Here is a 13,034-nt window from a genome sequence, read left to right as displayed (position 1 = left end):
CCTTCTGATATCATTTACAATGACTATGTGTGGGAGTCCACATCTAAACAAGAATCTGTGATGAAGGTTGATTTTTCTCCTTCTGCACCTCTCCCACATAATCCTCACATTTTCCGCGATTCTGTCATTCTTGTGAAATATTGTAGTAATTTAGTTTTTGATGATATTATTGCTTCTGATAAGTTTAAGAACTCATGGAATGTCCGTTTTTCATTCGAAAGTGGAAAGGAAAAATATTCTATTTTAAATTTCCCCAATCTAACATCTCATCATTCTAATTAGAGGGGGGGAGGGGGGGGAATGTTGACACCTAATTAGAGGGATTGGGTGAACAACTATAATTAATGTAAATAAATAATATAGAAGGTAGAGAGTCAATAGGAGATGAACTGAATAGTCACTCCTTCTTGTATATAATAATGAACAACCTGAATGAATAATATGAGTTCTGATTTGAGGAGTTACCTCCTAGTCTGACAGTTATTTTGTAAAGAAGTGGAATAGTCATGATGGAAGTCTACAGGTCACAAACAAGAGTTTAAGAGTCACCCCCTCTTTTTATAAATAAAACCTCATAACTCCTGTAAATGGATTTTGGGAACCAAGCTTTTGGCAAGGCTTAGGCTTAGAAAGAGCTTGGAAGTTTTGTGAGAGCCTTGGCCTCTAGGTAGCGTAGAGGGCGTGTACTTATTTAGAGGAGCCAGTGTTGTTGACTTCACGTTCCACTACTAGGGCTAGTGGTTTTCTAATGGTGTATGTATGATTGGAACCTTCACTTTTAATAAAATCTTGAAGTTAGCATGCTTTCATGCATATGTTACGAATATAGTAGGAATAGTATTGTTGAATTTGCAATGTATGTTATTTAACTAATGCTTATGCTTATGAACTATTTCGATTTCATTTGTATGAGTCTTGTTGAATGTGTTTTTTTGTATTAATTTTTCACTATTAACTTTTGGACTATTCTGCATATTATCTTGTGATTTCATTATGTTCATGTGTCCTTGTCAAGCTTCATATTATTTCAACATTATAATGGGATCACATCTTTTTCCCTTCGTGTGTTAGAACTAGCATGCATCGCACTCGACCTTATACAAGGTCACACAATCACTCTCACAAGTTAACATCCACTCTATGAGTTTTTGTAGCCAAGGCACCTCATTAACACCACAATTATGGGAATCCTACTCCAAATGATGTGAGGTCTAGTTGGGAATTCATAGTGGGCAGATCCCCTAAATGTTGGTGGGTCCAACACCTTCAACATTTATGGCACTAGAAGGAGGGTCAAATAACAAGTTGAGCCCATGAAGTCTGATTGAACTTTCCTGACACATTAATTGATTCCTCCCATATTTTAGCCCGAAGATGTTTTTCTAAAACTTCAAAATTAAAAATTCCAATGGAAATAATCAATGACTTGTCAAATCTCAAGTTCAATGGTGAGGGTGAAACAAACTTCTATGAGCACAGTTCCAATTTCCTTGAATTTTGCATGAAGCATAACATTCATTGTGAGGAGGTTTCTTGTAGGTTTCTCACTCTTACATTCGAAGGGTGCGTAAAGAAATGGTGTTACACATTTCTTGTTGATTCCATACACGTTTTGGAACATATTGCCACATAAAAATTTTGCGCCTTTGATAGGTATGATTATAAATATGTCTTCAAGAAAATTATGTGATTGGAGAAAGCACCTCATGAACCTCTTGATGATTGTCATAATCATTTCATTCATTTTTTCTTTGAATTTTTTGAAGATGATGTTGATTGGACTTTAATGAAATATAAATTAAAATTTCTTGTTCAAATTTCGATGAATCTACACTAATATCAATCTTTTGAAAGTCTCACAACAGAAGATGGTATTAGAGCATCAAAATTTGTGACGGATGAAGTTGTTGTTCTGAGTGACTCTCTATCTCCTTCTAATCAAACAGCTCTAGTTTCACAAGTTGAGGTGGGAGAACTTGAAAATTTATTTTTTGATTTACCACCACCTTCTCTCACTCCACAAATCCATAATTGAAGGACATGTTTGGACCACAAATATGATGTTTTCGATGTGGTTTTATTGCCTCATCCCACATCCTTTGGTTCATTTCATCCTCTATATTATAACTTGTTGTGTTCACCTATTTTGAATGTTACTTTGAAGGTTTATGAGGATCAAGTTCTGGATGGAGTTGGTGTTCCAAAAAAACCTTGTGATATCATTTACAATGACTATATGTGGGAGTCCACATATAAACAAGAATCTGTGATGAAGGTTGATTTTCCTCCTTCTGCACCTCTCCCACATAATCCTCACATTTTCCGCGATTCTGTCATTCTTGCGAAATATTGTAGTAATTTAGTTTTTGATGATATTATTGCTTCTGATCAGTTTAAGAACTCATGGAATGTCAGTTTTTCATCCGAAAGTGGAAATGAAAAATATTCTATTTTAAATTTCCCAATCTAACATCTCATCATTCTAATTAGAGGCGGGGGGGGAATGTTGACACCTAATTAGAGGTATTGGGTGAACAACTATAATTAATGTAAATAAATAATATAGATGATAGAGAGTCAATAGGAGATGAATTGAATAGTCGCTCCTTCTTGTATATAATAATGAACAACCTGAATGAATAATATGAGTTCTGATTTGAGGAGTTACCTCCTAGTCTGACAGTTATTTTGTAAAGAAGTGGAATAGTCATGATGGAAGTCTAAAGGTCACAAACAAGAGTTTGAGAGTCACCCCCTCTTTTTATAAATAAAACCTCATAACTCCTGTAAATGGATTTTGGGAACCAAGCTTTTGGCAAGGCTTAGGCTTAGAAAGAGCTTGGAAGTTTTGTGAGAGCCTTGGCCTCTAGGTAGCGTCGAGGGCATGTACTTATTTAGAGGACCAAGAGTTGTTGACTTCACGTTCCACTACTAGGGCTAGTGGTTTTCCAATAGTGTATGTATGATTGGAACTTTCACTTTTAATAAAATCTTGAAGTCAGCATGCTTTCATGCATATGTTACAAATATAGTAGGAATAGTATTGTTGTATTTGCAATGTATGTTATTTAACTCATGCTTATGCTTATGAACTATTTCGATTTCATTTGTATGAGTCTTGTTGAATGTGTTTTTTTGTATTAATTTTTCACTATTAACTTTTGGACTATTCTGCATATTATCTTGTGATTTCATTATGTTCACGTGTCCTTGTAAAGCTTCATATTATTTCAACATTATAATGGGATCACATCTTTTTCCCTTCGTGTGTTAGAACTAGCATGCATCACACTCGACCTTATACAAGGTCACACAATCACTCTCACAAGTTAACATCCACTCTATGATTTTTTGTAGCCAAGGCACCTCATTAACACCACAATTATGGGAATCCTACTCCAAATGATGTGAGGTCTGGCTGGGAATTCATAGTGGGCAGATCCCCTAAATGTTGGTGGGTCCAACACCTTCAACATTTATGGCGCTAGAAGGAGGGTCAAATAACAAGTTGAGCCCATGAAGTCTGATTGAACTTTCCTGACACATTAATTGATTCCTCCCATATCTTAGCCCGAACATGTTTTTCTAAAACTTCAAAATTAAAAGTTCCAATGGAAATAATTAATGACTTGTCAAATCTCAAGTTCAATGGTGAGGGTGAAACAAACTTCTATGAGCACACTTCCAATTTCCTTGAATTTTGCATGAAGCATAACATTCATTGTGAGGAGGTTTCTTGTAGGTTTCTCACTCTTACATTCGAAGGGTGCGTAAAGGAATGGTGTTACACATTTCTTGTTGCTTCCATACACGCTTTGGAACATATTGCCACATAAAAATTTTGCGCCTTTGATAGGAATGATTATAAATATGTCTTCAAGAAAATTATGTGATTGGAAAAAGCACCTCATGAATCTCTTGATGATTATCATAATCGTTTCATTCATTTTTGCTTTCAATTTTTTGAAGATGATGTTGATTGGAGTTTAAAGAAATATAAATTAAAATTTCTTGTTCAAATTTCGATGAATCTACACGAATATCAATCTTTTGAAAGTCTCACAACAGACGATGGTATTAGAGCATCAAAATTTGTGACGGATGAAGTTGTTGTTGTGAGGGACTCTCTATCTCCTAATCAAACAGCTCTAGTTTCACAAGTTGAGGTGGGAGAACTTGAAAATTTATTTTTTGATTTACCACCATCTTCTCTCACCCCACAAATCCATAATTGAAGCACATGTTTGGACCACAAATATGATGTTTTCGATGTGGTTTTATTGCCTCATCCCACATCCTTTGGTTCATTTCATCCTCTATATTATAAGTTGTTGTGTTCACCTATTTTGATTGTTACTTTGAAGGTTTATGAGGATCAAGTTCTGGATGGAGTTGGTGTTCCACAAAAACCTTGTGATATCATTTACAATGACTATGTGTGGGAGTCCACATCTAAACAAAAATCTGTGACGAAGGTTGATTTTTCTCCTTCTGCACCTCTCCCACATAATCCTCACATTTTCCGCAATTCTGTCATTCTTGCGAAATATTGTAGTAATTTAGTTTTTGATGATATTATTGCTTCTGATAAGTTTAAGAACTCATGGAATGTCAATTTTTCATCCGAAAGTGGAAAGGAAAAATATTCTATTTTAAATTTCCCCAATCTAACATCTCATCATTCTAATTACAGGGGGGGGGAATGTTGGCACCTAATTAGAGGGATTGGGTGAACAACTATAATTAATGTAAATAAATAATATAGAAGATAGAGAGTCAATAGGAGATCAACTGAATAGTCGCTCCTTCTTGTATATAATAATGAACAACCTAAATGAATAATATGAGTTCTGATTTGAGGAGTTACCTCCTGGTTTGACAGTTATTTTGTAAAGAAGTGGAATAGTCGTGATGGAAGTCTAAAGGTCACAAACAAGAGTTTAAGAGTCACCCCCTCTTTTTATAAATAAAACCTCATAACTCCTGTAAATGGATTTTGGGAACCAAGCTTTTGGCAAGGCTTAGGCTTAGAAAGAGCAAAGAAGTTTTGTGAGAGCCTTGGCCTCTAGGTAGCGTAGAGGGCGTGTACTTATTTAGAGGACCAAGTGTTTTTGAGTTCACGTTCCACTACTAGGGCTAGTGGTTTTCCAATGGTGTATGTATGATTGGAACTTTCACTTTTAATAAAATCTTGAAGTCAGCATGCTTTCATGCATATGTTACGAATATAGTAGGAATAGTATTGTTGTATTTGCAATGTATGTTATTTAACTCATGCTTATGCTTATGAACTATTTCGATTTCATTTGTATGAGTCTTGTTGAATATTTTTTTTTGTATTAATTTTTCACTATTAACTTTTGGACTATTCTGCATATTATCTTGTGATTTCATTATGTTCATGTGTCCTTGTCAAGCTTCATATTATTTCAACATTATAATGGGATCACATATTTTTCCCTTCGTGTGTTAGAACTAGCATGCATCGCACTCGACCTTATACAAGGTCACAAAATCACTCTCACAAGTTAGCATCCACTCTATGAGTTTTTGTAGCCAAGGCACCTCATTAACACCACAATTATGGGAATCCTACTCCAAATGATGTGAGGTCTAGTTTGGAATTCATAGTGGGCAGATCCCCTAAATGTTGGTGGGTCCTACACCTTCAACATTTATGGCACTAGAAGGAGGGTCAAATAACAAGTTGAGCCCATGAAGTCTGATTGAGATTTCCTGACACATTAATTGATTCCTCCCATATCTTAATCCGAACATGTTTTTCTAAAACTTCAAAATTAAAAGTTCCAATTGAAATAATTAATGACTTGTCAAATCTCAAGTTCAATGGTGAGGGTGAAACAAACTTCTATGAGCACACTTCCAATTTCCTTGAATTATGCATGAAGCATAACATTCATTGTGAGGAGGTTTCTTGTAGGTTTCTCACTCTTACATTCGAAGGGTGTGTAAAGGAATGGTGTTACACATTTCTTGTTGCTTCCATACACGTTTTGGAACATATTGCCACATAAAAATTTTGCGCCTTTGATAGGTATGATTATAAATATGTCTTCAAGAAAATTATGTGATTGGAAAAAGCACCTCATGAACCTCTTGATGATTGTCATAATTGTTTCATTCATTTTTGCTTTGAATTTTTTGAAGATGATGTTGATTGGACTTTAATGAAATATAAATTAAAATTTCTTGTTCAAATTTCGATGAATCTACACGAATATCAATCTTTTGGAAGTCTCACAACAGACGATGGTATTAGAGCATCAAAATTTGTGACGGATGAAGTTGTTGTTCTGAGTGACTCTCTATCTCCTTCTAATCAAACAGCTCTAGCTTCACAAGTTGAGGTGGGAGAACTTGAAAATTTATTTTTTGATTTACCACCACCTTCTCTCACTCCACAAATCCATAATTGAAGCACATGTTTGGACCACAAATATGATGTTTTCGATGTGGTTTTATTGCCTCATCCCACATCCTTTGGTTCATTTCATCCTCTATATTATAACTTTTTCCATTCACCTATTTTGAATGTTACTTTGAAGGTTTATGAGGATCAAGTTCTGGATGGAGTTGGTGTTCCACAAAAACCTTGTGATATCATGTACAATGACTATGTGTGGGAGTCCACATGTAAACAAGAATATGTGATGAAGGTTGGTTTTTCTCCTTCTGCACCTCTCCCACATAATCCTCACATTTTCCGCGATTCTGTCATTCTTGCGAAATATTGTAGTAATTTAGTTTTTGATGATATTATTGCTTCTGATCAGTTTAAGAACTCATGGAATGTCAGTTTTTCATCTGAAAGTGGAAAGGAAAAATATTCTATTTTAAATTTCCCCAATCTAACATCTCATCATTCTAATTAGAGGGGGGGGGGAATGTTGACACCTAATTAGAGGTATTGGGTGAACAACTATAAGTAATGTAAATAAATAATATAGAAGATTGAGAGTCAATAGGAGATGAACTGAATAGTCGCTCCTTCTTGTATATAATAATGAACAACCTGAATGAATAATATGAGTTCTGATTTGAGGAGTTACCTCCTGGTCTGACAGTTATTTTGTAAAGAAGTGGAATAGTCATGATGGAAGTCTAAAGGTCACAAACAAGAGTTTAAGAGTCACCCCCTCTTTTCATAAATAAAACCTCATAACTCCTGTAAATGGATTTTGGGAACCAAGCTTTTGGCAAGGCTTAGGCTTAGAAAGAGCTTGGAAGTTTTGTGAGAGCCTTGGCCTCTAGGTAGCGTAGAGGGCGTGTACTTATTTAGAGGACCAAGTGTTGTTGACTTCACGTTCCACTACTAGGGCTGGTGGTTTTCCAATAGTTTATGTATGATTGGAACATTCACTTTTAATAAAATCTTGAAGTCAGCATGCTTTCATGCATATGTTACGAATATAGTAGGAATAGTATTGTTGTATTTGCAATGTATGTTATTTAACTCATGCTTATGCTTATGAACATTTTCGATTTCATTTGTATGAGTCTTGTTGAATGTGTTTTTTTGTATTAATTTTTCACTATTAACTTTTGGACTATTCTGCATATTATCTTGTGATTTCATTATGTTCATGTGTCCTTGTCAAGCTTCATATTATTTCAACATTATAATGGGATCACATCTTTTTCCCTTCGTGTGTTACAACTAGCATGCATCGCACTCGACCTTATACAAGGTCACACAATCACTCTCACAAGTTAACATCCACTCTATGAGTTTTTGTAGCCAAGGCACCTCATTAACACCACAATTATGGGAATCCTACTCCAAATGATGTGAGGTCTAGTTGGGAATTCATAGTGGGCAGATCCCCTAAATGTTGGTGGGTCCTACACCTTCAACATTTATGGCACTAGAAGGAGGGTCAAATAACAAGTTGAGCCCATGAAGTCTGATTGAACTTTCCTGACACATTAATTGATTCCTCCCATATCTTAGCCCGAACATGTTTTTCTAAAACTTCAAAATTAAAAGTTCCAATGGAAATAATTAATGACTTGTCAAATCTCAAGTTCAATGGTGAGGGTGAAACAACCTTCTATGAGCACACTTCCAATTTCCTTGAATTTTGCATGAAGCATAACATTCATTGTGAGGAGGTTTCTTGTAGGTTTCTCACTCTTACATTCGAAGGGTGCGTAAAGGAATGGTGTTACACATTTCTTGTTGCTTCCATACACGTTTTGGAACATATTGCCACATAAAAGTTTTGCGCCTTTGATAGGTATGATTATAAATATGTCTTCAAGAAAATTATGTGATTGGAAAAAGCACCTCATGAATCTCTTGATGATTCTCATAATCGTTTCATTCATTTTTGCTTTGAATTTTTTGAAGATGATGTTGATTGGAGTTTAATGAAATATAAATTAAAATTTCTTGTTCAAATTTCGATGAATCTACACAAATATCAATCTTTTGAAAGTCTCACAACAGACGATGGTATTAGAGCATCAAAATTTGTGACGGATGAAGTTGTTGTTCTGAGTGACTCTCTATCTCCTAATCAAACAACTCTAGTTTCACAAGTTGAGGTGGGAGAACTTGAAAATTTATTTTTTGATTTACCAGCACCTTCTCTCACCCCACAAATCCATAATTGAAGCACATGTTTGGACCACAAATATGATGTTTTCGATGTGGTTTTATTGCCTCATCCCACATACTTTGGTTCATTTCATCCTCTATATTATAACTTGTTGTGTTCACCTATGTTGAATGTTACTTTGAAGGTTTATGAGGATCAAGTTCTGGATGGAGTTGGTGTTCCACAAAAACCTTGTGATATCATTTACAATGACTATGTGTGGGAGTCCACATCTAAACAACAATCTGTGACGAAGGTTGATTTTTCTCCTTCTGCACCTCTCCCACATAATCCTCACATTTTACGCGATTCTGTCATTCTTGTGAAATATTGTAGTAATTTAGTTTTTGATGATATTATTTCTTCTGATAAGTTTAAGAACTCATGGAATGTCAGTTTTTCATTCGAAAGTGGAAAGGAAAAATATTCTATTCTAAATTTCCCCAATCTAACATCTCATCATTCTAATTAGACGGGGGGGGGGAATGTTGACACCTAATGAGAGGGATTGGGCGAAAAACTATAATTAATGTAAATAAATAATATAGAAGATAGAGAGTCAATAGGAGATGAACTGAATAGTCGCTCCTTCTTGTATATAATAATGAACAACCTGAATGAATAATATGAGTTCTGATTTGAGGAGTTACCTCCTGGTCTGACAATTATTTTGTAAAGAAGTGGAATAGTCATGATGGAAGTCTAAAGGTCACAAACAAGAGTTTAAGTGTCACCCCCTCTTTTTATAAATAAAACTTCATAACTCCTGTAAATGGATTTTGGGAACTAAGCTTTTGGCAAGGCTTAGGCTTAGAAAGAGCTTGGAATTTTTGTGAGAGCCTTGGCCTCTAGGTAGCATAGAGGGTGTGTACTTATTTAGAGGACCAAGTGTTGTTGACTTCACGTTCCACTACTAGGGCTAGTGCTTTTGCAATGGTGTATGTATTATTGGAACTTTCACTTTTAATAAAATCTTGAAGTCAGCATGCTTTCATGCATATGTTACGAATATAGTAGGAATAGTATTGTTGTATTTGCAATGTATGTTATTTAACTCATGCTTATGCTTATGAACATTTTCGATTTCATTTGTATGAGTCTTGTTGAATGTGTTTTTTTGTATTAATTTTTCACTATTAACTTTTGGACTATTCTGCATATTATCTTGTGATTTCATTATGTTCATGTGTCCTTGCCAAGCTTCATATTATTTCAACATTATAATGGGATCACATCTTTTTCCCTTCATGTGTTAGAACTAGCATGCATCGCACTCGACCTTATACAAGGTCACACAATCACTCTCACAAGTTAACATCCACTCTATGAGTTTTTGTAGCCAAGGCACCTCATTAACACCACAATTATGGGAATCCTACTCCAAATGATGTGAGGTCTAGTTGGGAATTCATAGTGGGCAGATCCCCTAAATGTTGGTGGGTCCTACACCTTCAACATTTATGGCACTAGAAGGAGGGTCAAATAACAAGTTGAGCCCATGAAGTCTGATTGAACTTTCCTGACACATTAATTGATTCCTCCCATATCTTAGCCCGAACATGTTTTTCTAAAACTTCAAAATTAAAAGTTCCAATGGAAATAATTAATGACTTGTCAAATCTCAAGTTCAATGGTGAGGGTGAAACAACCTTCTATGAGCACACTTCCAATTTCCTTGAATTCTGCATGAAGCATAACATTCATTGTGAGGAGGTTTCTTGTAGGTTTCTCACTCTTACATTCGAAGGGTGCGTAAAGGAATGGTGTTACACATTTCTTGTTGCTTCCATACACGTTTTGGAACATATTGCCACATAAAAGTTTTGCGCCTTTGATAGCTATGATTATAAATATGTCTTCAAGAAAATTATGCGATTGGAAAAAGCACCTCATGAATCTCTTGATGATTGTCATAATCATTTCATTCATTTTTGCTTTGAATTTTTTGAAGATGATGTTGATTGGACCTTAATGAAATATAAATTAAAATTTCTTGTTCAAATTTCGATGAATCTACACAAATATCAATATTTTGAAAGTCTCACAACAGACGATTGTATTAGAGCATCAAAATTTGTGATGGATGATGTTGTTGTTCTAATTGACTCTCTATCTCCTTCTAATCAAACAGCTCTAGTTTCAAAAGTTGAGGTGGGAGAACTTGAAAATTTATTTTTTGATTTACCACCACCTTCTCTCACCCCACAAATCCATAATTGAAGCACATGTTTGGACCAAAAATATGATGTTTTCGATGTGGTTTTATTGCCTCATCCCACATCCTTTGGTTCATTTCATCCTCTATATTATAACTTGTTGTGTTCACCTATTTTGAATGTTACTTTGAAGGTTTATGAGGATCAAGTTCTGGATTGAGTTGGTGTTCCACAAAAACCTTGTGATATCATTTACAATGACTATGTGTGGGAGTCCACATCTAAACAAGAATCTGTGATGAAGGTTGATTTTTCTCCTTCTGCACCTCTCCCACATAATCCTCACATTTTCCGCGATTCTGTCATTCTTGCTAAATATTGTAGTAATTTAGTTTTTGATGATATTATTGCTTCTGATAAGTTTAAGAACTCATGGAATGTCAGTTTTTCATCCAAAAGTGGAAAGGAAAAATATTCTATTCTAAATTTCCCCAATCTAACATCTCATCATTCTAATTAGAGGGGGGCGGGGGGGGAATGTTGACACCTAATTAGAGGGATTGGGTGAACAACTATAATTAATGTAAATAGATAATATAGAAGATAGAGAGTCAATAGGAGATGAACTGAATAGTCGCTCCTTCTTGTATATAATAATGAACAACCTGAATGAATAATATGAGTTCTGATTTGAGGAGTTACCTCTTGGTCTGACAGTTATTTTGTAATGAAGTGTAATAGTCATGATGGAAGTCTAAAGGTCACAAACAAGAGTTTAAGAGTCACCCCCTCTTTTTATAAATAAAACCTCATAACTCCTATAAATGGATTTTGGGAACCAAGCTTTTGGCAAGGCTTAGGCTTAGAAAGAGCTTGGATGTTTTGTGAGAGCCTTGGCCTCTAGGTAGCGTAGAGGGCGTGTACTTATTTAGAGGACCAAGTGTTGTTGACTTCACGTTCCACTACTAGGGCTAGTGGTTTTCCAATGGTGTATGTATGATTGGAACTTTCACTTTTAATAAAATCTTGAAGTCAGCATGATTTCATGCATATGTTACGAATATAGTAGGAATAGTATTGTTGTATTTGCAATGCATGTTATTTAACTCATGCTTATGCTTATGAACTATTTCGATTTCATTTGTATGAGTCTTGTTGAATGTGTTTTTTTGTATTAATTTTTCACTATTAACTTTTGGACTATTCTGCATATTATCTTGTGATTTCATTATGTTCATGTGTCCTTGTCAAGCTTCATATTATTTCAACATTATAATGGGATCACATCTTTTTCCCTTCGTGTGTTAGAACTAGCATGCATCACACTCGACCTTATACAAGGTCACACAATCACCCTCACAAGTTAACATCCACTCTATGAGTTTTTGTAGCCAAGGCACCTCATTAACACCACAATTATGGGAATCCTACTCCAAATGATGTGAGGACTAGTTGGGAATTCATAGTGGGAAAATCCCCTAAATGTTGGTGGGTCCAACACCTTCAACATTTATTGCACTAGAAGGAGGGTCAAATAACAAGTTGAGCCCATGAAGTCTGATTGAACTTTCCTGACACATTAATTAATTCCTCCCATATCTTAGCCCAAACATGTTTTTCTAAAACTTCAAAATTAAAAGTTCCAATGGAAATAATTAATGACTTGTCAAATCTCAAGTTCAATGGTGAGGGTGAAACAACCTTCTATGAGCACACTTCCAATTTCCTTGAATTTTGCATGAATCATAACATTCATTGTGAGGAGGTTTCTTGTAGGTTTCTCACTCTTACATTCGAAGGGTGCGTAAAGGAATGGTGTTACACATTTCTTGTTGCTTCCATACACGTTTTGGAACATATTGCCACATAAAAATTTTGCGCCTTTGATAGGTATGATTATAAATATGTCTTCAAGAAAATTATGTGATTGGAAAAAGCACCTCATGAATCTCTTGATGATTGTCATAATCGTTTCATTCATTTTTTATTTGAATTTTTTGAAGATGATGTTGATTGGACTTTAATGAAATATAAATTAAAATTTCTTGTTCAAATTTCGATGAATCTACACGAATATCAATGTTTTGAAAGTCTCACAACAGACGATGGTATTAGAGCATCAAAATTTGTGACGGATGAACTTGTTGTTCTGAGTGACTCTCTATCTCCTTCTAATCAAACAGCTTTAGTTTCACAAGTTGAGGTGGGAGAACTTGAAAATTTATTTTTTGATTTACCACCACCTTCTCTCACTCCA

This window comes from Pinus tabuliformis, chromosome 2_2 (genome assembly GCF_031772625.1).
Source record: "Pinus tabuliformis cultivar Carrire ecotype Pingquan chromosome 2_2, CPIR1, whole genome shotgun sequence".
Classification (NCBI taxonomy): Eukaryota; Viridiplantae; Streptophyta; class Pinopsida; order Pinales; family Pinaceae; genus Pinus; species Pinus tabuliformis.
The sequence above is the reverse complement of the archived record's forward strand: the minus strand, read 5'-3'. Positions refer to the sequence as shown.